The sequence below is a fragment of the Anastrepha obliqua genome, chromosome 6 (genome assembly GCF_027943255.1).
Source record: "Anastrepha obliqua isolate idAnaObli1 chromosome 6, idAnaObli1_1.0, whole genome shotgun sequence".
Lineage (NCBI taxonomy): Eukaryota > Metazoa > Arthropoda > Insecta > Diptera > Tephritidae > Anastrepha > Anastrepha obliqua.
The window spans coordinates 4,482,196-4,510,121 of record NC_072897.1 but is presented as its reverse complement, the minus strand read 5'-3'; the positions used below and the strand labels follow the sequence as shown (position 1 = coordinate 4,510,121).

General features: G+C 40.6%; 1 pseudogene; it reads right to left on the bottom strand.

The window, feature by feature from the left end:
- LOC129249898 (uncharacterized) overlaps positions 1-23,262 on the bottom strand; it is a 38,216-nt pseudogene extending 14,954 nt beyond the window's left edge.
- Between the last annotated feature and the right edge of the window lie 4,664 nt (positions 23,263-27,926).

Here is a 27,926-nt window from a genome sequence, read left to right as displayed (position 1 = left end):
TTAATGTTGTCTTCCAATGCGTTAATTGAAGTAAGCTTGTCTGAATAAACAAGAGCTTTAACATAGCCTCACAAAAAGTAATCTAAAGGCGTTATATCGCACGATCTGGGTGGCCAATTGACAGGTCTCGAACGCCTCTCAACAAGTCGATTGTTACGCGTGCTGTGTGGCACGTGGCACCGTCTTGCTGAAACCACATGTCATGCAAGTCAAGCTCTTGCATTTTGGGCAAAAAAAAGTTGGATATCATTTCACAGTAGCGCTCACCATTCACAGTTACGTTACGATTCGCAGCATCTTTGAAGAAGTACGGTCCAATGATACCTCCAGCCCATAAACTGCACCAAACTGTGACATTTTCTGGATACATTGGTAGCTCTTGCAATTCTTCTGGCTGATCTTCACTCCAAAATCGACAATTCTGCTTATTTACGTACCCATTGTTCCAAAAATGAGCTTCGTCGCTGAACACAATTTTTCGAACATTCGATTTTTTTTAACAGAACACGTATTTTTATAATAAAATTCATGAATGCAAGCGTTGTTCGTTTGTAAGACGATTCATAGTTGAGTTATAGACCAAACTGAAGATGTTTGACAGTGAAACAAAACACGAAACATGGGTCAGCTGTTTAAACCAACTGTTTAAAAAGATAATAGCTAAAAAATCACCTTAACGGGTTTTTAAATCTTCAGAATTTTAATCTTCAGTTTTTTTAAATCATCAGAAAGCTCTTTCCCTCTTGGTGCCATTGCTAAAATTGTCGCAAAAATTAATACAAAACTTACTTCCATAAATTTTTATACTCACTTTAATTATTTCCTTTGAATAGTTTTAACTTTTTTAATCAATGCGTAAAAATAAATGTTATCTAACTGAACTATCGTTTGCTGTATACTAACTTTTGTGACATAAATTTGGCTGGCATCAAAGACAAAGCAAAGCGTGGAAAACGGTACCTAAAATTTACTGCTAAATTAAGGCGCATATGAAAGCTTATCCCAGTACACAATTACCATGTGTAAAATATTTTGATTACATATTAAGGAAAGCGTTAGCGTCAAACAATTCCATAAATCAGGTGCCTCTATACTTATTTATGTTACTAACTGTGTGTATGGAAGTTTGTCTAACTACATCCATATGTACAAAATATTTTGTATTTGTGATATTTCTCTTAATAATATTTTAGCAGCGTCATTAATATTATTATTTTTTTTTTTAGATTAACTATAACACTTTTAATGAATATTCAAATCTCATCCCTATTTCTGGTTTCATTCATGTTTTTATAAATGTACTGTGAATGAATGTAATTGGAGGTTTTAGAGTGCTTACATATTTTGTAGGTTTTCGCTTATTTTTGAAGGGTTGCGTAAATAAATTATATAATATTTGTATGCTAAATTGTGTAAGTTTAACTATGGCAACCATGGTGGCCTTTTTTTAATATTGTTTGATGAACGGGAGTTAACACTTTTTTTATTCACAAGGTATGGTAGAAGCAAATGGCAAAATATTCCAGTATACAACTTTAATGTTAATTAACTGCACTATACTTTCGAATTTGATTTACAATTGCCCTCGAAGGAGTAGGTCCTTTCGTTAGAAAGCCCTAATGAGTAAAGTATGTTTAAAATGAATAAATTGAAGTGATACGTAAATACTTAAGAGAAGTGAAACCAATAGAAAATGGATTTTTAAGAATAGGGTTGTATTTATAAGTATATATTTAACCCTTTTAACATTATGCCCGACTTCCACGAAGAAATTCGACTTAAAAGAAAATTATATTTTATAAATAATACAAAAAGCAAAAGTAAATATACATAGATCTCACACTTGTTTAATTACACTTCTCCCAAACAATGTAGAAAAGAAACAAGTTGCTTCCATTTCTTACATTGATTTGTTATGTGAAATATGTCGCTTTTTAGTTAAACAAAAAAATATTTGCTAAAAGTACAAAAATTCTATTTTATTCTTGCACATTGATGCATTTTGTTTTGGTTCCTATATTAACCTATTTTAAAATGTCATTAAGTGCCAGTTTTCCCAAAAATGCACCGGATACAAAAAAAAAACAATACATATATTACAAACTGATATAAAACTCAGAGAATCACCTTTTTATTTAAAAAATACTATAATATTTTGAAGTTGAAAATTTCCCATTTAGTAGTTTTGGCATAAAATTGATTTCAGATGAAACGGAGTTATTGGTTGAAACAAAAAACACGTTCGACGGGAAATAACTAATGCAATACTGCGACAGCTAATCATATAATATTTGATCGGCAATAGGCCATCAAAAAAGTAACATGATCCCAATATTCTTGTAATTATTGGGTGCGGCGAACATACCCTACAACTGTTTCTATATACCAGAGTTGTTTAACAAATAGTTTTTTTTGCTTTCTATCATGTAACGAATGAAATAATGTGGTTTAAGGGCTATCATAATTAGCAATGTATAAGCCGTCAGTAACTTTGTTCATTCTTTGCTACGAAATTCGTGGTTTTGTCTTATTTTGAGAATATGTAAAGCTTAATAATAAGTATGAGAAGAAAGACTATACACATCTACCTAAACCTTATTACTTAAAATGTATTCCCCAAAACCATTATCATTAAAAGATTGCCTTATTTCAAATGCAACATGTAACTTAAAACTAATAGCGACGGAATTTCTTCTATGACTTTAGTTGCGAACAGAGGCATTATGTATACCTATACCCTGTGCATTGTTCATGTCGTCAATAGCACGAAAGCGTGTTCGGCGACAATCATTGCAGTATCATTGCCACGGTCGCCAGCATTTTCTGAGGCAATCATCGTGCTAACGGATGTGTTAAAAGTGCTGGAAGTGGAATGTATGTTATTTTTTAAATGGGTGTTACCGAACAAGTAGTTTTCAGTACTACGGTTTGCGGCATTGGTATCATTCAGTTGGCTGCGGCCTCCGCAAATGAATGAAGTATTGCTACTAGTCGTAATACAAGAACCATCTTCATTACTGATTAAATAAGTCCGCTTTACATTACAACTTAATAACATCATGTCATGATCGGAGTTTTTCTGCTTGAGCTGCGGGTAGTTCTGCTGCTGAGTATTGCTTCGATCAAGAGATGAACGATTAAGCAGGTGCTCGTGTTCGCGATCACGGTCATGGTCACGATCTTGTTCACTTGTTAAACTTGTGCTGTTGCCCCGAACACCAACTTGCTGTTGTTAATCGGGTCGTTCTGACGCTGACGATGCACGCTGAGTTCAAATATTCGATGAAGTAGCTGAAGATGAGGACGAATTTCGACCATGCATAATGCCTACCCCGGCCACGTGACCGCCACCATTACCACTAACAACAATATTGTTTAATGTGCCACTTTTTCGAGCCCCGGTCGAAGAAATTGTAATCACCATAGCAACCTGTGCTAGATGCACAGGAATGCGTAGAGTTCGAACTACGCCGCTCTGGCTTCTCGTAAGCACTGCGGTCTAGAGTTGTATGAATCTTTTTTTCTCATTTACTCTTGTAACTATCGGCAAACTGAGAATGGGGCTGACCAGCATGATACTCTGACCAACAATCTGATGGGTATCCAGATTCACCGCCTCCCAAGTGTGGTCTTACAAGATTACTGAAATTGCAAGTGGATGTGTGTGAAGGTTGTAAAGGTTCTGAATAACAATTGTCATTCTGCAGGAGTAACATCTGCTTTTGTGATGATGCAGAAGAACCTGACGCACCACTACTACTAGCCGTTGTCGAAGTAGTTGAAAATTTTGTACAATTTTTTGCTCCATTTGGATTCTCCGAGGCTATACAAAACCCTGAACCACAGAGATCAAAATTTGGATTTTCCAACGAAGCACAACGACAAGGTAGATATTACCTTCAACGGTTGCACTTCGTCGGACACGAAGAGATGCGCGAGTTATTTCAGCCGACTTTTTATACTGCATCCTCCTGCCGACAGAGCCAAGCGTCGTGCCACCAGACAGCTGCACAAACTGACGAACGACAGCGCGCCCCTTGCTTTGTTCAGCGATTAGGTTCAGGGGGCTATCAATAAAGCAAAATCATCTAAAGCCATTGGCCCTGAAGGACTGAAAACGCTGATGCTGCAGCACCTAGGACCCTTGGGAGTAGGATTTCTCACAAAGGTCTTCAACCTGTCTTTGGCCACTCTCATCATCCCTGCAAGTGGAGAGCAGGGAGAGTGGCCCCACTACTGAAACCTGGGAGACCCGCCAACCAAGGGGAATCTTATCGCCCGATAACTCTCCTTGCCAGAGTAGTGAAGACACTTGAAGCCCTCCTCCTCCAACTCTTTACGAAACATCTGGCCCCAGCCCCATATCAGCATGGTTTCCGTCCAGTGCATAGCATCACCACTGCACTCACCGTCATAAACGCCCAGATAAACCGTGGGCTTAACCAAAACCGCCCCTGCGAGAGGACTGTCCTTGTAGCGTTGGACCTGAAAAAGGCTTTCGACACAGTCAGCCATTCCACGCTACTAGATTATATTTATCAGTCCACACTCCCGCCAGGGCTGTAGAGGTGGTCCGCAAACTATCTGAGTGTTCGTCACTCGTAAGTGATGTTTCGTGACCATACATCTAAACAGAGGAATTTTAAGGAAGGTGTTCCGTAGGATGATGTCCTTTCACCCTTGCTTTAAACTTCTACATCTCAAAACTTCCCCAAACCACCAGAGGGAGTCTCCCTGGTCACACACGCTGACGACTGGACGATAATGGCGTCGGGCAATGAGTCCAGTCAAAGTGAACAACTACCTCACCGATGTAGATGGAAAGACCAGACGAAATACGAAATTAGCAGAACGTTATGGCCTACCTACAACCTCAAGCAATCGTCGACATTAATAAACATGAAACGTAGGGAGGCCTGGAGACTAACGAGAGTCGGTTCTACGTTACCGAAACGACCCGGACTTATATCCGGCCAAGGACTGTCACTCTAGCAGCATTCCCCATATGTAAGTAAGGGGAATGTTTAGGCTGCTACAACAACAACAACAAAAACTAACGGCAGTCATAACTAACTTTTGGTCTATCGGAGAACAAGCAGCCAAAATGGGTATCCTTCACAATGCATACTGTCACAGTTGTATACAGCCCGAGAAAAAGGAAACAATCTTCCATTTCCTCTGTGGATGCCCTGCCCTATGGAAGGACAAAATATAAACCCTTGGCCAACTGCTGTTCGAGAGCCTCGAACAACTGTCTGGCTTAGATGTCAACAACCTAATAAGGTTCTTAAACCGCACAGACTGGATATAGTGATGCTGAAAATAACTTTTAAGCAAGTTGGTAACGAAGATGTGGCAACAAAATGGTGCGGAAGCTCTAGTTTGATTCTGGCCGAATCACCACTTTATCCAACCAACCAACAAACTTGCAACATTGTTTCTGGTTCTGTTCATGCTTCGAATTGCCCATCGTTTCTCCCCACTGTCGGATCTTCGTTATCGAAACGATCTGGACCTAAATCCAACAAAAATAGCTCATTAGGACTCAGAACCAAATAGCTCATTGCAATGCAACGCTCATGCATGGGCACAGTTATTGTATAACCGAAATAAATAAATTCATCTACATTGAACTTATTCAACTTTAAAAAACAAAAACTATGTGAAAACCACCGAAAACTTTATTTAGCCTGGTAAATTGCAATATTTCCTCGTCGCATCATAGCACTAGCTACAGTTAATAACAGAAGTAAGTATACACCGGACCCGTTTTCAATTTTCCCCCAATCAATTCCTTCACACAACCTAAGTTATAACAAAATTGTGTTTTATTTACATGAATGAAATACAAAAATCATATTTAATCCAAATAATGACAAAATTTTGAAAAGGAACAAAATTAAAGGTTTTTATATTAAACTTTATAAAAATTCATGTCTCAAAAGTAAGTATACTGTTCATCATATTATTAATTTGTGAAATCAAAAACGTAATTAAAATCAAATCCTAGTATTTGGTAGGTTAACTACATATTAGACTTTACAATCGCTTTAAGTCGTGATGGCATTGATTTCACCAAGTTTTCAGTTACAGCTGGTGGTATTTTATTCCATTCCTCTTGAAGGACGTTTTTCAGTTGTTTCTTAAATCTAATCGGATGTTTACGTATTTGCCGGTTTAAATGTTCTCATAAATGTTCGATTGGGTTGGTGTCCGGGGACTGTGGTGGTATTTTCAGCGGTTTTCGCACATTGTATAACAGCTACTCTCGTACAATGTTGGATGTAAGCTTCGGGTCATTATCCTGCTGGAAGATAAACGTTCCTCCAAGGCCTAATTTCGTAGCGCTTTCTTTATTTTTCGTTCTTTTTTTTTCAAAATATTTAAATACCCATATCGGTCCATAATATTTTCGATAAATACCAAGTTTCCAACCCTGTTTGCAGCCATACATCCCCACACTATCACAGAGCCCCCTACATGCTTCACAGTGCCGGTCATATTGTTCAGATCCAATTCCGCGTTCACTTTTCTCCAAACTTTTTCACGGCCATCAGATCCACAGATACTGAACTTACACTCAACAGAAAATATGACTTGGTTCCAAAACGTTTGGTCATATTTTTCATGATCTTTGGCGAATGGAATCCGTTTACTCCGATTGACACTACTAACGAAGGGGTTTTTCTTAACATTGCTCCCATGATAACTAGCACTATGCACCCTGCGAATAGTTTGGTGCTAAATTGTTTTCCAGGCTCATTTTCAACTTCAGATTTCAATTTTGGGGCACTTATTTTGGGGTTTGTCCTGATTTTCCGTGCGACTAAGCTTCTATCTCTGGGACGCCCACAACGCTCTTTATTAGTGGTGCTTCCCGCAGTTTTATATTTATTCACAATATTTTCAACTGTAGCAAAACTCCTATCTATCAAACAACCGATTTCTCGCAATGATTTAAGTTCCTATAGCTATAGCAAAGTTTTTCAAAAAAACCCACGTAAAATTCAGAAAAATGCATGCAATTTTTATTTAAATCGATAGTACAGTCCATATAATTTAATCTTGGAAGATTATTTCATGCAAATGTTGACCGCGACTGCGCTTCAAATGGTCCATCCGCTTAGTTCAATTTTGGCATACTCTTTCCAATGTTTCGGTCGGTATCTCACATATAAATGCTTTAATGTTGTCTTCCAATGCGTTAATTGAAGTAGGCTTGTCTGAATAAACAAGAGCTTTAACATAGCCTCACAAAAAGTAATCTAAAGGCGTTATATCGCACGATCTGGGTGGCCAATTGACAGGTCTCGAACGCCTCTCAACAAGTCCATTGTTACGCGTGCTGTGTGGCACGTGGCACCGTCTTGCTGAAACCACATGTCATGCAAGTCAAGCTCCTGCATTTTGGGCAAAAAAAAAGTTGGATATCATTTCACAGTAGCGCTCACCATTTACAGTTACGTTACGATTCGCAGCATCTTTGAAGAAGTACGGTCCAATGATACTTCCAGCCCATAAACTGCACCAAACTGTGACATTTTCTGGATACATTGGTAGCTCTTGCAATTCTTCTGGCTGATCTTCACTCCAAAATCGACAATTCTGCTTATTTACGTACCCATTGTTCCAAGAATGAGCATCGTCGCTGAACACAATTTTTCGAACATTCGAATTTTTTTAACAGAACACGTATTTTTATAATAAAATTAATGAATGCAAGCGTTGTTCGTTTGTAACACGATTCATAGTTAAATTATAGACCAAACTGAAGCTGTTTGACAGTGAAACAAAACACGAAACGTGGGTCAGCTGTTTAAACCAACTGTTTCAAAAGATAATAGCTAAAAAATCACATTAAAGGGTTTTTAAATCTTCAGAATTTTAATCTTCAGTTTTTTTAAATCATCAGAAAGCTCTTTCCCTCTTGGTGCCATTGCTAAAAATGTCGCAAAAATTAATACAAAACTTACTTCCATAAATTTTTATACTCACTTTAATTATTTCCTTTGAATAGTTTTAACTTTTTTAATCAATGCGTAAAAATAAATGTTATGCTAACTGAACTATCATTTGCTGTATACTAACTTTTGTGACATAAATTTGGCTGGCATCAAAGACAAAGCAAAGCGTGGATAACGGTACCTAAAATTTACAGCTAAATTAAGGCGCATATGAAAGCTTATCCCAGTACACAATTACCATGTGTAAAATATTTTGATTTCATATTAAGGAAAGCGTTAGCGTCAAACAATTCCATAAATCAGGTTCCTGTGTACTTATTTATGTTACTAACTGTATGTATGGAAGTTTGTCTAACTACATCCATATGTACAAAATATTTTGTATTTGTGATATTTCTCTTATTAATATTTTAGGAGCGTCATTAATATTATTATTTTTTTTTTTAGATTAACTATAACACTTTAGGCGGCCGCCGTAGCCAAATGGGTTGGTGCGTGATTACCATTCGGGATTCACAGAGAGGTCGTTGGTTCGAATCTCGGTGAAAGCAAAATTAATAAAAACATTTTTCTAATAGCGGTCGCCCCTCGGCAGGCAATGGCAAACCTCCGAGTGCATTTCTGCCATGAAAAAGGTCCTCATAAAAATATCTGCCGTTCGGAGTTGGCTTGAAACTGTAGGTCCCTCCATTTGTGGAACAACATCAAGACGCACACCAAAAATAGGAGGAGGAGCTCGGCCAAACACCTAACAGAAGTGTACGCGCCAATTATCATCCCTATTTCTGGTTTCATTCATGTTTTTATAAATGTACTGTGAATGAATGTAATTGGAGGTTTTAGAGTGCTTACATATTTTGTAGGTTTTCGCTTATTTTTGAAGGGTTGCGTAAATAAATTATATAATATTTGTATGCTAAATTGTGTAAGTTTAACTATGGCAACCATGGTGGCCTTTTTTTAATATTGTTTGATGAACGGGAGCTAACACTTTTTTTATTCACAAGGTATGGTAGAAGCAAATGGCAAAATATTCCAGTATACAACTTTAATGTTAATTAACTGCACTATACTTTCGAATTTGATTTACAATTGCCCTCGAAGGAGTAGGTCCTTTCGTTAGAAAGCCCTAATGAGTAAAGTATGTTTAAAATGAATAAATTGAAGTGATAGGTAAATACTTAAGAGAAGTGAAACCAATAGAAAATGGATTTTTAAGAATAGGGTCGTATTTATAGGTATATATCTAACCCTTTTAACATTATGCCCGACTTCCACGAAGAAATTCGACTTAAAAGAAAATTATATTTTATAAATAATACAAAAATTAAAAGTAAATATACATAGATCTCACACTTGTTTAATTACACTTCTCCCAAACAATGTAGAAAAGAAACAAGTCGCTTCCATTTCTTACATTGATTTGTTATGTACAATATGTCGCTTTTTAGTTAAATAAAAAAATATTTGCTAAAAGTACAAAAATTCTATTTTATTCTTGCACATTGATGCATTTTGTTTTGGTTCCTATATTAACCTATTTTAAAATGTCATTAAGTGCCAGTTTTCCCAAAAATGCACCGGATACAAAAAAAAAACAATACATATATTACAAACTGATATAAAACTCAGAGAATCACCTTTTTATTTAAAAAATACTATAATATTTTGAAGTTGAAAGTTTCCCATTTAGTAGTTTTGGCATAAAATTGATTTCAGATGAAACGGAGTTATTGGTTCAAACAAAAAACACGTTCGACGGGAAATAACTAATGCAATACTGCGACAGCTAATCATATAATATTTGATCGGCAATAGGCCATCAAAAAAGTAACATGATCCCAATATTCTTGTAATTATTGGGTGCGGCGAACATGCCCTACAACTGTTTCTATATACCAGAGTTGTTTAACAAATAGTTTTTTTTTGCTTTCAATCATATAACGAATGAAATAATGTGGTTTTAGGGCTATCATAATTAGCAACGTATAAGCTGTCAGTAACTTTGTTCATTCTTTGCTACGAAATTCGTGGTTTTGAGTATGACACTACTACTAGCCGTTGTCGAAGTAGTTGAAAATTTTGTACATATTTTTGCTCCATTTCGATTCTCCGAGGCTATACAAAACCCAGAACCACAAAGATCAAAATTTGGATTTTCATACTGATCGGTTGTAGCATCCAATAAGTAATCTGCATATTAGGGTACATCATGACAATAACGTCCGCCGCCACTAGCCAGTGCTCTCCGCGTGCCGTACTCACTATCATTATGCTTCCCCACGGCACTATTGAGGGACCCTGAATCGTATGGTCGCTGATATGTTAGGTGTGTTTGCAACTGAAATTCACCTGCAACACGTGTGCTAGCTGAACTAGTAGAAATAACGCTGTTACCTAGTCCAGTCGTTGAGATTGTCCGTTACGTGAAAGAGAATTCAGTGCATAACTGTCGTCGTATATAAGTTTACCAATGCGCATTGTGTTGGTTGGTTGGTTGGTTAGAGTGGTGATTCATCCAGAATCCAACTAGCGCTTCCGCACCATTTTGTTGCCACATCCTCGTTACCAAATTGTTTAACAGTTATTTACAGCAGGACTATATCCAGTCTGTGCGGTTTAGGAACCTTATTAGGTTCTTGACTTTTTAGCCAGACAGCTGCTCGAGACTCTCGAACAGCGGTTTGCCCAGGGTTAACATTCTGTCCTTCCATAGGGCAGGGCATGCACAGAGGAAATGGAAGATTGTTTCTTTTTCCCCCGGTTGTTTACAACTATGACAGTATGTGTTATGAGGGATGCCCATTTTGTTCTCCGATAGCCCAGATTCCAGTTATGACTGCCGTAAGTCTACAGGTGTCCCGTCGTTTCATGTTTATTAATGTCGACGATTGCTTGAGGTTGTAGGTGGGCCATAACGTTCTGCTGATTTTGCATTTCGTCTGGTCTTTCCATCTACAATCTGCAATTCGAAGGTATTTTAGGGAAATTGCATTCTTGACCGCACCTAGTGGAGTGAATACTGGTACTGCAAGAGCGCTATTCATGGCAGATCCCCCTCTTGCCAGTTCATCAGCTTTTTCGTTACCTTCTATGTTCCGGTGTCCCGGGACCGAAATTAAGGTTACTCTGTGGTTTTCACTCAAGTTGGTGAGGCTACTCCTGCTTTGCTCCACCACTTTAGAGGTTGTTATAGTCGCGTCCAGCGCCTGGATTGCAGCTTGGCTATCCGAAAGAATAGCGATATTGCCCTTGAAAGAGAAAACTGCGATTAGTAACCTACAGGCTTCCCCAATTGCTAGTACTTCCGCTTGGAAGACGCTGCTGGTATTAGGGGGACGCACAGATTTTTCAATTCCAAGTCTATGAGAATATATACCAGCTCCAACACCACAATCCATTTTACTGCCATCTGTATAGACTGTGGTATCGAAGTTGTTTAGAGAGAATCCCTTTTTCCACTCTTTTTTAGATGGAAAGAGTGTGGCAAAATTCCTATTGAACGTTACCATCGGGACGATGTAGTCAGTCCTCACCGAGGTTAACTGAGTTTGTCGCAATAATAGACTAGCGTGACCATAAGTTTTTTCTTTCCAGCGACCCGCTTCATTTAACCTAAATGCACTCATGGTTGCCGTCTTCTTTATATGTAGGTCTATTGGAATAACGTGTGTCAGAGCATTGAGAGCCTCTCTAGGACATGATCTGATTGCACCGACCGTTATTGCACAGGCTGATCTTTGTATTCTGCCGAGTAATTTGGTATTGTACTCTCTCCCTAGAGCTTTCCACCAAACTACCGAACCATACGATAGAATGGGTCGTATGTATGCTTAGGTTGAAGACCCCATTTTCTTCCAAGCATACGTTTGCAGGCATATAAAGCAATTTCTGCTTTCCTTACCCGTTCTTCGATGTTTAACTTCCAGCTAAGTTTGGAGTCCAGAATTACTCCTAAGTACTTTGCGCTGGTTGATAGTGACAGAGTTTGTCCGTTGATATTTGGTAGGGTGAAAGTTGGTACCTTGTATCTGGTGGTAAAGAGCATAAGTTCTGTTTTACGTGGGTTTAAACTTAGCCCACATCCTGTGGCCCAAGATTTAAGCTCACCTAACGCCCTTTGGATGATCCCACTGATCGTATTATCGTGACACCATTAACACCACATCATCAGCGTACGCCACCACTTTTACCCCACCTCCGTCAAGTTTTGTTAAGATTTTGCTGATCACACATAGCCAAAGAAGTGGAGATAATACTCCCCCTTGTGGAGTGCCCCCGTGGACCTTCTTGGTTATGTTGATATTACCCATATTAGCTTTGATGATCCTGGTTTCTAGCATGGAGATGACCCAGTTACTAACGCAACTGTCCACCTCCAGGTCTATCAACGCCCGTTGGATGGCATCTGTGCTCACATTCTTAAAGGCGCCTTCGATATCCAGGAATGCCGCCATGGTATAATGTTTGCTCTCTAGAGAGCCCTCTATAGTTCGGATTACCTCGTGAAGCGCTGTCTCCGTAGATTTGCCTTTAAGGTATGCGTGTTGTGCAGTTGATATACCAGAGCTCTCCAAAGAGCTTCTGAGGTGCATATCCAAAAGTCTTTCAAAAGTTTTTAACAGGAAAGACGAAAGACTGATTGGCCTGAAGTCCTTCGCTGATTCATGTCCTCTTCTACCTACTTTTGGTATGAAGACGACCTTGACTAGTTTCCAGCTATCTGGAATATGGCCTAAGTTTAAACACGCTTTAAAAATTTCCTCTAGCCATGGTAGGGTACAGTCCAAGGTTTCCTGTAACATCTTTGGAATGATCCCATCTGGCCCCGGAGATTTAAAGGGTGAGAAAGATTTGATTGCCCATGCAACTTTTTCTTTGGTAATAATTTCATTTGCAAGATGCTGTGGATTATATTGGCTCCGCCTAATGTTTCCCCTCTCACTTTCGTAAGCGCTGCATCCCGGAAAATGCGTGTTTAGCAGAAGCTCTAGCGATTCTTCTGCTGTAGCAGTCCAAGTTCCATCAGGTTTCTTGACCCAAGAAGCCATTGAATGGTCTTTGGAAAGAACACGGCTGAGCCTAGCAGAATTCCTGGTGGATTCGATTGACGAACAAAATTCCCTCCAGCTCTCTTTTTTGGCGGCCCTGATTGCCTTCTTGTACTGTCTTCTTGTACTGTTAGTTTTAAGAGCTCACTGCTCCACCAAGGAGGGTGAGTTTTTTTGCTAAATTTTATGGGACAGGACGTTTTGTAGGCCCTACTAAATGCCTTTTCCAGTGTTATGACCCTACTCTCAAGGTTTTCCGTGAGAGTGATTTGAGAGATAGGAATCTCTCCTATCCTCTTGTTTACTGCATTTTTGAACCTCTTCCAGTTGGTTCTTAAAGGATTTCGATACGGTAGGGGTGGATGTACCTTAAGATCTAAATCGTAGAGGATCCAACTATGATCAGAAAAGGACGTTTTATTGGATACCCTCCAATTATCTACCCTTACTGAGCTATTTTCAGACAGTAGAGTAACATCAATCACTTCCTCCCATCCTCTGAAGTACTCCGTACTAGGAAAGGTGAAAGTGGGAGTGTTACCCCTGTTACATACCGATAAGTTAGTATTAATAATAAAATTATATAAAGACTCACCTCGGTCGTTTGTCTCAGAGCTTCCCCACAACGCATGCCTCGCGTTGGCGTCGCATCCGAGTAGCAGGGTTTTGTTCCTGGCTCCTTCAAGCACAAGCCCACAAGCCTCCTCGGGCGGTGCTGGCCGATCATGTGCCATATAGATGGATGCAAGTGTGATGCTGACACCGTCAGGAGCTTCCACCTCAACGGCCGTCACATCCTGTGAACTGTATGATGGGATTAAAAATATGTTTAAGTGTTTTTTGGCTACAATACATGATCTAGGATTACCTTGAGTACGCTTATAGTACAGATTGTAGTTTCTTCCCGGGAACCCCTTCACCTCGTTGCTCCGCACCCAGGGTTCCTGTATTAGGGCTATGTCAACGTTCTCCTCCCCTAGGAGAACGGTTAGGTTGTCCGTTGCAGTTTGTGAGTGCTGCAGGTTAATTTGGACAACCTTTAAAACCATTTTTTATTGGTTTGCTTCCGCAGGTTCGGCATCATTTAACTGCATTCCAATCAGCAGTTCGCTGGTGCCGTCGACCTCATCCTGCTCCTCCTCCGGATTCGCAGAACGGAATATCTTCAGCAGGGCCTTCCGTATGCCAAACCGAAGTTTATTTTCCACTTTTTGCAGTGGTTCAAGGCTCTCTTCTGTGATTTGAAGGAGGAACGACACGCTGTGCTTTTGCGGAGCTTCCGCTTTGATGATCGACCAATCGGCCATCGGCACTGAGCGGTTGTGAGCCTGGAGATAGGGAATTAACTGATTGGCTTCAAACTCCATGTTTGGTATCCAGATGCGAGCCCTCGGCCTTCGTGGTATCTCGCTAGCTGGAATGAGCTTGAGCCTCAAGCCATCCCAGCTGTTCTGAATTTTGCCAATCGCGTTTGTAAGGAAATGCAATGAGTATTGGTCATCACATTTGATTACCCGGCAACCGCGAACCACTTCCACCGAGTCGAAACCTGGGGATTGACCCTCCGGGTTCGCCATGACATGGTCGACGACTATGCGAGACAACCGTGCCTCAATCTCCGACCATTTGTCAAGCACAGGTTTGCCGCGGTTGGAAGTTTCGTCCACCAGTGCCATTTGAAGATGGTCCCGTGCCACCTCACTGAATTGTTTGGTAAGTTTGGGGACAACCGCACCCTGATCTGAGATCTTGTGCTTCTTTGTTGCCCTCTTGTTTTCGTCTTGCGAACGGTTACGTTTTTTGGCCTCTGTCTTTCGGGCGGTTTGGAATGCCAGGTATTCGTCCACCACCTTTTGACACCTTGCCTTGTCAGCCTCATCTTTGGGATGAGCTTTACCTTCGGTCTCGTTCTAACGAATCCTGCCAAGGATAGCGAGAGACCTCTGGTAGAGCTACAGGTCTACCTTGATGGGCCTTTATTAGTGCGCTTTTGCCTCATGGCTTTAGCGGGTGTTGTTGGTTCATTTATGGTTGTTGGCGTGCTGTGGCCCACAGCTTTGCCCTCAACTGTTTCTTGGCTGGAGGCCAAGAGCTCATCCTCTGAGGGTGACCCCGTCATCCTCAGTTCGTCCTTGCTTGTACGTCTTGTCCAATTGTCTGTCTGTTTTTTAAGTGCGTCCGTCGCTTCCTTCTGTCTGTCTGTTTGCTTGTCCTGTAGTTCTGTCCGCGTGTTTGGTTTTTTATCAGTCCGTGCTGTCGATGCGTCGGTATGTTTTCCCGTCATTTTGTCCGTTTGTTCCGTGTTTGTTTTCCCGTCATCCGAATTTTTAAGTTTTTGTGGTTTCATTTCATCTGGTTCGTACGGTCACCTGCCCCGCCAAGGGAGCTGCGCATGTCGCCATGCGCGGTGACCAAAGAGGATATAGGGGAAATATCCGGTCGACCATGGCAGCGCCCCATACCATGGCAAGGCCACCGTTACAACCTGAGGCGGCCTGATATCAGGAGGGCTCCGTACGAAGACAGCCTTATTTAGTCCCCCGGCTGCCAAACCCACCCAATAGGCACGGGTCGCATGACACCTTGGGTTGAGGGAGTTTTTTTAACGAAGTTTACGTCTTCGACCTGTGTGGTTCGCGGGAGACCTACTCTCCTACCTTCCATGTCTGGGAGGCGTTCCCCTATCCACCACCTGGGGACGCGCCCTATAGGGATAACAGGTTCCCCCAAGGGTGTGTACGTATGAACATTTTTATTTGTATTACACACGGCTGGATAGTCTGTGTCAAGCTGCTCTTGCCTAGAACTGGACGTACACGGGAAAAAGAAACCAGTCACATTTGAATGATTGTGGTGAAAGTGATTGTGCGTATATTTCCCCGATTAACTGTATCATTGTCAAATATAGTACATTGCCACCTTCATTTGTACTGGCTACGCTATAACGCGCATTGCCATTAGGTGCTAAAGTAGTAGCTGCCCCACTACTACTGCCCCCGCTAGTCTTCAACCCGGCAACCCACGAAAGTAATGTGATTATGGCAATTTGCAACCAATCAATCTCTGCAGTTAATTGCTGTATAAGAGGTCACGTGGTGGATATGCTAATGGTGCCAAATATGCGCAAATCAGCGAGGAGAACAAACATTAAAGCAGTTGCTATGGTGACATGTATAGCATATGATAGATTCTGATATCCATTTATATAATTTTGAGATTTACTGCGAAGTATTCGTTTCAAAACACGGTACAAATAAAGGTACAACACTTACCAAACTAGATGTCGTCGCAGCAGCGGATTGCAGCAGAAGAGCAGAATTTGCGTTGTCGACAGTTGCTGAAGCTAACAAATTAGTTCATTCTGCAGCAATGATTAGCTTCTGCTGGAGTTGGTGCAAAAGCTGTTGCTGCTGTTGTTGGTATAACAAGTGCTGCTGCTGTTGATTTTGTAGGGTGTACGATTCGACATAATGCAGTGTAATGCAGAGCACCACGTGCACACTACAGCCCACCACAACGGTTAGGCGTTTTATGGTTTAATGCTTTCACAAATAGATATAATATGAGTATTGAAAAAGAAATGGTCAATAACGTTGCCGGTAGGTTAAGTAATAACTCAGAAACGAACAAATTGAATGTAGCACGAATATTGTAGGCATCATAAAACAAATAAAAAATTCGTGCTGAACATGTCACAATCAAAACAAAATGAATGCACAAGTAATATGATTGTGAAAATAGATGTGTCAACTTATTGTAAGTGAGCACTTTATGTAAGGAGTAAACTGCCAAAATTGTGAACAATACAACCGAAAAGTAAACATGAATGTTCCATGCAACAGCCCAGGTAGACTGTGAGGATGCGGCAGCAGCTGTGGAAGACGATATCGAGGATCTAGAACCACTGCCGATATTTCCGCTGGCAACTGTTGCTGACAAAGTAGTACTCTTAGCGACAGGTATAGTCGCACTTCTCACTGTTGATGACGTTAAGATGACAGAAGAAGCTCCTGCAGCCGTTCCCAGTTCCTCGTCTGTTGCAGTTCCTGTTGCCGGAGTAGAGCTGCTACCTTGAGTGCTCATTCTACTGCCATTTATTCCACCATATGAGTGGTTACCGTAGGCTTTCAGCTGCCCGAAAGATTTATTTTTAACTCTTTCAATCCTCTTCGCATCATATATTTCCGAACCGCTACTCTCAGCGGGACTGGTTTTGCTTTGGTTTATGTTTGAGCCACCTGCCATTTCTCTATCTTCACTACTTTCAACTTGTTTGGCCGTATTACCCCCATTTTAAAGCATTATGGGGGACGATGGTGGTCGAGTGTGATCATGAAACGGATGAGTAGTGGCCTGTTTTAGGAGTACCTCTAGTATTTCACCATTATTACCATTGGAGCCACCTACAATTCGACTTATGCTTGGCAAAACTTCCTGTTTTGTGCGGTGCTTTTGCGGCAAATTGCCCATTTGCAATGGAACCTCTTCTGAACCAGAGTCATAAACATTTTTACTATTACCAACATTAGAAGTGCCGGCATTCGGTGTACCATAACCGCCGCTGCTTTGCGAAGGAGTGTTCAGAGCTTTTTTACGATCTGGTTCCGTAATTGGAACAAGAGGTATGTTGGTAGTGCCACCACTATCAGCAGTGGACACAACGGGGATCAATCCATCTTCGGAGTTACCGCCAGTTGATGCTGCTAAATCTGGTGGACTAAACGGAATGCGTTCATGGCCAGGCATCAAACTCGGGGGTGGTTGTTGTTTGTTGTTGTTGCTTTAACAGTAATAGAAGCCCCGTCGGCGTAGGGTATATTACTGGTCGTCTTCGTCTGGCGCATCTAAATGTAGGCTCAGGAAAAATGCTGTTTCGACGGGTTGAGTCCAGAGGAAGAGGGGTGTTAGATGAGTAGGTTTAAAAGGGCATGTGAAGAGGTGGTTAGTGTCGCGCGGAGTATCTTCACATGCCGAACACATGTTTGGTATGTCGGGGTCAAATCTGGATAAGTAGTAGTTTAACCTGCTACAGTATCCAGATCCTAGTTGTGCCAGTGGTACTCGTGTCTCACGGGGAAGCTGGAGCTAATCATCTGCAATGGGTGGTGGTTGGAATCCGATTACGGCGTTCACTGGACGGGAGCTTATGAAGGTGGTAACAATCGCCCGGTGAATGTCGTTTAATGTCTGTCTAAACACTGTCAGGTCCAGCAGCTCTCTGTTTGTTTTGTCCTGGATCTCGTCGACGTAGTATAGTAGGTGCCTCCTGACGTGCCTGGGAGGCGGCTCTGGCTCTAGGAGGTGTCTGCAAGGGTGAAACCTACGGTAGCACCCTAACAGGAACTGCTTACTGAGCAGTTTATTGTGCTCCATTACAGGGAGCATTTGTGCCTCGTTGTGAAGGTGTTGAATAGGGGACATCAGGAGGCAACCGGTCGCTGTCCGAATAGCAGTATTTTGTCAAATCTGTAGCTTTATTTACTGCGTGTCACTAGTTCCAGGCGACCAGACAGACGCAGCATAGTTTAGAACCGGCCGACCAATTCCCTTAAATGTCGATAGAAACAGTTCTTCGTCTTTACCCCAAGTGCTGCCGGCAAGCGATTTGAGGACCTTGTTGCGATTTTGGACTTTAGTGGCAATTGCGGTTGTGTGTGCTGAGGAGAAGAGCACGCTGTCGAAGGTTACACCCAAAATTTTGGGGTTGTTTACCGTCGAAATTGGTGTGTCGTCGACTTTTACCTTAAGGGACAGCTTGACCTCCTTTGTACAGGTGGTAAAGAAGGTCGCCGTAGACTTAGTGGAGAACAGTTGGAAGTTCCTCACAGTGAAGAAACGAGAAAGGTCGTTGAGGCAGCTGTTCACTTTGGACCACAGACCATCGATGTCATTTCCCGACGCCATTGTCGTACAGTCGTCAGCGTATGAGACCAGGGAGACTGGTGGTTGGGGGAGCTTCGAGTTATAGAAGTTGAACAGCAAGGGTGAAAGGACACCACCCTGCGGTACACCTTACTTAATCTTCTTTTGCTTTCATATTTGGTCTCGAAAAATCACTGACGAGTGACGACCGCTCAGGTAGGTTGCAGACCACCTCTTCAGCCCTGGCGGAAGTGTGGACTGATAAATATAATCTAGTAGCGTGGAATGGCTGACTGTGTCGAAAGCTTTCCTCAGGTTCAACGCTACTAGGACGGTCCACTCGTAGGGGCGGTTTTGGCTAAGCCCGCGGTTTATCTGGGCGTTTATGGCGGTGAGTGCAGTGGTGGGCTTTGCGCTCGCCGGAAATCATGCTGGTGTGGGGCTGGAGCCAGGTGTTTCGTGAAGAGTGGGGGTAGAAGGGCTCCAAGTGTCTGACTGAGGAAAGGAGAGTTATCGGACAATAAGATTCCCCTTGGCTGGCGGGTTTCCGGGTTTCAGTAGTGGGACCACTCTCCCTGCTTTCCAATTGTCAGGGATAATGAAAGTGGCCAAGGACAAATTGAAAACCTTTGTGAGATATCCTACTTCCGATGGTCCCAGGTGCTTCAACATCAGCGCGTTCAGTCCGTCAGGGCCAATGGCTTTTGAGGATTTTGTTTTGTTGATGGCCTCCTGAACCTCATCGCAAGAGAAAGCAAGTGGCGCGCTGTCGTTCGCTAATTTGTGCAGGCTTCTGGAGGCACGACGCTTGGCCCTTGGATGCAGTGTAAAAAGTAAGCTAAACTAGCTCGGATCCGACGAAGTGCAGCCGTTGAAGGTGATAGCCACCTTGTCGTTGTACTTCGTCGGGTTCGACAGGGACCTAACGGTGGACCAGAGCTTACTCACACCAGTGGTGAGGTTGCAGACCTTCAGATGCTCAACCCATATAGTCCGCTTATGTTGATATGCCAGTTGCCGGATCTCCAAATTGGCGTAGGTGGTCACGCTCGTTCGCCAAGCTGGCTGCTTCGGCTGTGATATGAGGCAAAATGTTCTTGAGCCTTCCAGCAGGGATGAAGCGAGCCGCAGCAGCTGTGAGCACCTTGCGGAATGCGCGTTCACCTGCGCGCACATTGGTGACGATGGGAAGAGTGGCAAAGGTGTCTTCTGTGAATTCCGCGAAGCGAGCCCAATTAGCTTTTTTAAAGTTAAAATAGGACCGGTGATTCGCGGAAACGAAGTCGGCAGGTCTCTCAATCGAGACATTGACTTGACATTCTAAGGTTCTGTCCCTGTGGTCGATGCCTTCATCAATAAGACGATACTGCACTGTATGGTGTGGTGGACTATAAACGCTAGGCCACCACCATTTTCTCGCTCGCGATCATGTCTGTGCACGTTATAGCTATCCTTGTTGATCAGAGAGGACCTGGCGTGCAGCTTGGTTTCCTGGGCCGCAGCTATTGGGATACTGTAGCGGCTAATAGAGTCAACTATCTCGTCGACCTTGCTCGTAAGTCCGTTGCAGTTATATTGAAGAAGCTTAAAGCTTCTTGGTAAGGTAGTAGTAACACGGGGGATGAGAGACTCGTGGGGTTGCCTACGTTGGGCCTGCTGTGCATTCCGCTGTAGTTGTTGGTGGTGGGCGGCCGCACCACGGAGGGCGGTTGCGGCTGAAGAGCTCTGCAGCAGGGGGCAACGTTGTCAGTTGGCCACTCACGGGTGGTGCGCAGGCCGGAACACCTCCCAAAATGGCACCAGCCATTGCATGAATTGCACTTGACTGATATCAGGTTCCGAGGTGTTCCGGTCTGACACACGGAACAGACTGTGCGGGGGACCAAGAGCTGCCGGTTTGTCCCCGCACTGGGGTTGGAGCAGGAGGGAAGGGAATGGGCTATGTCAGCGGAGTTTTGTTGCTTCGATAGGCTCCTTACCGTGGAGTTGTGGGTTGTGGTGGCGGTTGGTGGTGCCGGCCTATCAGGGGTAGTAGTAGCCGTGGAGGTATCAGACGCCTGCTGGCGGGAACAACACGAGGCCACATACCGTGTGGACCACTCCCTATGAGTCTTAATGCCTGAACAGGTCACCGTTGCACTTATTGCACTTAATCAAGGTGGAGTTCGGGTGGAGCCGTTTATGACTTACACAACAATAGAATACCTCTGACCCAGGGTTGGATTCAATACCAGTCCTGAGAAGAAGTATTTGGAGCACGGTTGCTGCAAGGAGTTGCTCCTAAGACCTAAGGGGTAGGGTGATATACTGTTCACTAGACAGGGCTAGTTTACTGGGCCGGCAGCCCTTGGTCGGGAAAAACCCGAGTCATTCCGGCAACGTATAACCGCGCCTGGGTGCCTGTTTATGTAAGAACCTGTGTTAGAAATAACGTCCTCATTATTTGTGCCGCGTGAAGTTGGTTTATCCGCAAATGGATTCTGATATTCTGGTGGTAAAGGTGGTGTAAAAAATGGACGGGCTAGTGGCGAATATTGTGGGCAATTGACCATTCAGGATATTCAGCACTGTAAATAGAACGAATAAAAATAATAAAAAAACGCCACAATGCCGTATATGCAAAATAGTCGTATGTTAAAAAAAAATTACATGAAGGTAAAGGCGTGGAGTTTATCATACGAGGTATGTTCAAAAAATATCGCGAATTTTGAATTTTCGCAGGTTACGTATATTCGAATTTCGTTTTTTGTGGTGATATGTTGGTACTCATGTCTTTCACTCATGCCGACGAGTTTGGCCATTTTGAATGTTCAGTTAATTGTTGACAGCTGCTTTGCTTGCACGTGTTTCGGCTCGTCTTCAATTTTTAACTTTTCAAAAAGATGGATCAAAGAACCTGTATCAAAGAATATGTGAAAAACAAAATTAAGTGCGCGGATGCATTCCAAATGTTGGCTGTGTCATACGGAGAAGCTAGTTCACTGATAAAAATGTTCTCAGAACGCCAAGAAGATGTGAAAGCGTGCCGGACGCACGAGCACTTCAACAACAGACAAAAAAAATTGATGAAGTGAAGAAAATGTTAGATAAGTTGCTGAGGATTAGACATATCGATTGGCTCGTGCATTCGATTTTTTTCAATGATTTGGCCATGAGACAGGTCGCCGCACAATTACTACCAAAACTGCTCAATTTCGACCAAAAGCAGGATCGCATGAACATTGCTAATGAGATGTTAGACTCTGTCCACGACGACCCAAATTTGCTCCAGATGGTCATAACTGGTGACAAATCGTGGCTTTATGGTTATGACGTGGAAACCAAAGCTCAATCATCTCAATGGAAGCTGCGGCATGAACCAAGACCGAAAAAAGCGCGCTAAGCTCGGTCGAATGTAAAAGTTTTGCTTACTGTTTTCTTCGATTGCAGGGGCGTTGTGCATCATGATTTTTGCCATAGGTTAAAAAGGTCAATGAGGAATATTACCTGAAAGTTATGCGCGATTTGAGCGAAGCAATCCGCCAGAAATGCCCGGATTTGTGGAAGAACAAAAATTGGCGGCATCGAATTAGGAGCTAAACAAAATAAAAAAAAATATTTTTTGAAGTGCTTCGAAGATTGGAAAAAACGTTGGCACAAAGGCATAATATCTCATGGAGATTACTTTGAAGGCGACAAAATAGATTTTAATGAATAAATAAATGATTTTTGAAAAAACACATAATTCGCAATACTTTTTGAACACACCTCGTATGCCAATGTCGTTCATGATTGTGATCCCTGTTCGGATTCGCATATGTTGGGTTACTATTGCTTTTTAATATAATATATCGGCGTTCGGCGCCGACGTAGGCAAGGCATGATCACGTTCCAAATCTAATTCGTACTAGTTTCGATGGTGAAGGTTTATTTGTTGCTGGTGCGAAGACTTTTCGACATACCTACGAAAATAAAAACAATTTTATGAACTGATAAGTCTTATAAGTACACTGCATAATAAAAGCTTACTGTAGAGTTGTCAAGAGTGGAGTGGCAATAGTTGTTAAACTTGGAACGTGACTACTGTCTGGAATACTACGCTTAGTTGTTGAAGTTGTTTCATACTTAACTTTTATAAGAACAGCTGCAACACTTCGTGTAACCATTGGCAACGGATGACGCTCATCTATCATCCCAGGCGATGTTTTCGTCCCAATCGAATTATTTCTACCACCCGCAATGCTAGCATTTATATGTGGTTTATTATTGACACCATCAGAAACGAAGTCACCATCAGCAATTCTATCATATTTTGGTTCAACAAGGAGTAAAAAGTTTGTCCAACGAACTTGTAACAGTGACAATAGCAATATTAAGAGTATATAATGAATCGAATTTATGTGCATTTGGGAGGTGAGCTTGCGTTTTTTTTTTACTTTATAAGTATCCGGAGATATTTTGGAAACTTTCGTTCTATCTGCTTTTACTCCAAGTTTTCGTGCATTTAATGGCATACTTCCCGTCATATCAGTTACTGTCCGTAAACCGGTTTTCGCTTTTCAATTGATCTTATTTGTTTGCTTGGTAATAATGAATCCAGAAAGTTGCTTCATTTGTAGATGACACTCATAAGACTTAACTAACTCATCCGATTACTAAGAGGCATAATGATATGACAACGTATCAGACCATCTTCCCTGGTATTTCAGTTCATATTGGAAATGATCCAAATACCTGAGTAGTGCTACCAGCCAAATTATGAAATCTGAATACTTTACTATACATTCTTTCAACGAAAATAATCTGTGAAATAAAACCAAAGATGTTATTACACAGAAACTTATAAAACCTTCTTAAATATATCTATTGATTTCTTTAAATTTAAATATAGGCAATAAAATGTGCAAAAGAGTATGGTTGCATGGCTACAAAACTATTACGTTGGAGAATAGGTTGGGTTAGGTTGACCTGGCTGGCTGGAAGCCATTACATAGACCTATTGGTCCTTAGTGGTAGCAGATGGAGCTTGACCCTTACGTTTCCTTGTAGTAGGCTTCTTGTAATAAGCCTGCGTCTTTTGCGAATCTAAGTCAGCTCTGAAGCTCTAACCCCGAAAGACATTCTAACCTCTCATATTGTAGAGCTACTATACATTTCATTCGGTTTTTAGCAAATGCAGGGCCGGAACATAGAAGGTGCTCTAGAGTTTCCCACTCTTATACTTCATTGCAAAATCGGCAGCTATCATTGTTTGTACTATAATTCTCATCTTGTATGCCGCTAACAAATTGTGGCCTGTCAGTATACCTATGATAGTTTTGCTTTCCTTTCTAGACAGGGCTAGTACGAATCGGACGTATTTATATGCATTCTGTGTACACATAATGTTCACGGTTTCGCAAGTGGCTAGATTATTCCACCTCCTGTCTATCCATGTTTTCATGTCCGCAGCAATGTCATTATACACCGTATTTCAAGGTTTCAGTATGTCGTTTTCTTATTCGAATTGTATGCGCTTTTGGCAATCACATCTACAATTTCGTTTTCTACAATGTCCTTATGTCCGGGTACGCAATCAATGTGTAACAATCTGTCTGCGGCTAGTCTCTCTATGGGTTCCCTGGTTGTTGGGTTCATTTCGACAACATCGATATATCTCTTGTTGAGTTCACTTCAACAACATCGATATATCTTTTTTCATCGCTATACATATTTGCATTATCATTATTCGTTATTATTCTCTTTACGTATTGTTCGTCAGTCAACTCGGATGTCAACTCTCTATCTAAATAAATGATTGCATTAAATAAATTTTAGTTTTTCAACGGATTTAATTGTGAATCTAAGTGCCTTATAGTCTACACCGCGTTATGCTAACATAACCTATTTTACCGCACCCGTAAAATGTCCGCATTCGTAAAAACTCGTGATTCCGCGCTAAATGCTATAAAAAGGTACATGACCAAGAGCACCGACGAAGCATTTGTTTTAGATTTAGAAAATGTCGAAAGTTATCTGCAGTTATTAAATGAACAGTGGGCACGATTTAAGACAGCCCAAGATGTAGTCGAGCTTTTTTGTGGTGCAGATAACATCGATGTCGAACAGAACGCGCGAGTTATGGTTTCTTGTTTAGGAAACCTTGAGTTGCGGCTATTCCTTTTTTTTTGTTCCTCTCCTTTACTGAATAATAACAATTTTCTTTTGACTTGATGTTGTTGAAAACTTTTATTTATATTAATATATTTTAAAGTAAAAAAAAGGAGTTTCTGCGACTATTGCCAGTCGCCCTCGCGGTTCGGCCACAACTGCCTTTACTTAAATTTTTAGGTCTTAAATATAGCCTCAGAATATACATATTTAGATCGTAAATATGTGTGTTTGTGATGCTACTCAGCACCATCCAAATAATCTACTTTTTGTTTAGACTTGCAGCATAGCTGCAATTGTTTTACTGTGTTCTCTTATTTCACTCAAGTATGTTTCGCATATGTTTTGCATACTTGAGTGTTGACACCAGTATGTTTGTTATCTGCATATACGTATGACTTCACGTCATTCGTATATGCAATAAACGGATTACACTTAAGCATATACATACATATGTATATTTATATTTCTAACTCTAAAGTGCTGAGTGGCATTCCTAAGGTTCATTTTACAATCATAAATTTCTATTGGAATATGATTGTTTTCTTTTTCAATACTCATTTTACAATCATAAATTTTTATTAAAATATGGTTGTTTTCTTTTTCATAATTTTATGTGTGGGAGCGGGGCCATTCCACATAACTCCCCCACCGTTAGAGTTAGAACTCTCCTGAGTTCTTTCATTAACAAGTACACTTTGTTTCGGGTTAGTTTCCATTGACATAATTCCCCCTTCATTATAATTCTTTTTATTAACAATTTTTACTTTTATATTCTTCCTTTTCCAATATACAATTATTATAATCAATAAGAGCAATAAACATATTGCTACTGTTACATTCATACCATATGAAACATTTTTATGGTGTTTTAATTCTTTAATTTCTTTAATGTTTTCCATACTTTTTCTTCAATCATTTCTATACTATCATTAAAATGATTATTTATTGCTATTTGCTTATTAACAGTTTCAATAATATTATGGTCATTTTCTTTTTGTACTTCTAAAAAAAAATTAATCAGTATCTCCATTATGGACTATGATACTAAACCTATCATCATTGTGATTATTTTCTGTGTCCAAATTAGGTATGTTCGCAAATTTTTGCGGTCTTTTTATATTAGACGGATGGACGTTTTGCAACGGATTAATTCGGAAATATGGTTGGTCCTTATGTCTTACTCTTTTGTAATTTTTTATGGGTCCTGATTCTCTGTATTCTGTATACTCTTCTCTATTGCTATTATGTTTTGCTATTACTTTTCTTTTTGCCAAATAATTCTATCTTTTAATATGGATGGGCAAATGCTATCTTTGGCGAACCTTGGAGAACATTTGATGGTTGAGTGATATCGATCGTTATAGTTCGCTATAACGATCTGCATCCTCATTTCCGTCGAAAGACTTGTATCGTCAATTCCTGTTAATTTCTCCAACAGGATTGAGTGAAGTCTCTCAATGTCTGCGTTACCAGTGTGATTATTGGGTTTTGTTAAATGGACCTCAATATTTAATATATCAATATGGATAATTTCGTTTTTATCCGTAGGGGTTTCCGTCAAATAGAATTTAGGTTTTATAGGTTTTCTATCATATTTTATTTGTTGGCATTTTTCACAGTTATTTATTATTAACTGAATATGCTCCCTGAATTTAAGGATTATTTTTCTACCATGCAATATCTTAATTTCAGCTTCAGGGCTATATGTTATTATAATTTGTGTCTTATATTTATTAACAATCTCTTCTTTTATAGCCAAATGTTCCAATAACTCTTCCTCTGCTGAATGTATCGTATCGGAAATTTCAAAATTCGATTTTTTTATCATTATTTTCGTTTATATCCTTAGATGCCATTAAAATTTGGTAACCTTTTGCAAGATCAATAGGGCTAAAGTACTGTGCTTTGCCCAGCTTGTCTAAGATTCCATGAATATTTGGCAAGGGATACTTATCGTCAAGGGTTATTTGATTAAGCCTACGATAATCAACCACTAAACGAAACTTTTTATTTCTTGATTTATCTTCTTTTTTTTTAACACTGTTATAATAGGAGAGCTATACCTACTCCTGCTTTTTTGAATTATTTCATGGACCACTGATTTTGTATTACTCAGTGTGTCCCCATCCTTAAAAAATTATTTTTTCATATTTTTTTTTAGATATTTTTCAACTCCTTTACGATCATCTGATTTTTAGATGATCGAGTTGAATATTTTGCAAATTCCCAGACTCCAATGCATAAACCTTTGGATCGTCTTTGAGAGGAATGGTATTTTTACACCATTAAGGAGTTCAATTTCCTCCTTTTCTATAAAATTAATTTTTCATATTTTTTTTTTTAGCAATTTTTCAACTCCTTTACGATCATCTGATTTTTAGATGATCGAGTTGAATATTTTGCAATTTCCCAGACTCCAATGCATAAACCTGCTCTTGGATCGTCTTTGAGAGGAATGGTATTTTTACACCATTAAGGAGTTCAATTTCCTCCTTTTCTATATTTATCTTATTTTTTTACACTGTTATAATAGGAGAGCTATACCTACTCCTGCTTTTTTTTTTATTATACCTTGTTTTTCCAATTCTTTAATTTGCCAGTTATGTGTGGGACAGTTACGTCTGCACCAGTTATGTTTGGGTCAGTAACGTCTGAGCCAGTTATGTTTCTTATGGTGCAAGCAAACGTACCTGCCTGAATTATTTTATTCTTTGAATAGGGTAACTTCTTTGTATTGCCTTCAAAAGGATGTAGATATTTTAAGTCTTTCTCCACCTTTTGTCTTAAGGTGGTTCTTTGATATATAGCATTTTGCTGCAATAGTTGCGTTATCGCTACTAAACAAGCCTCCATATTTTGGGCCATTTTCTTTTCGAATCAACAAAGGAGTAGAAAAAATATATATTTTATAATTCAA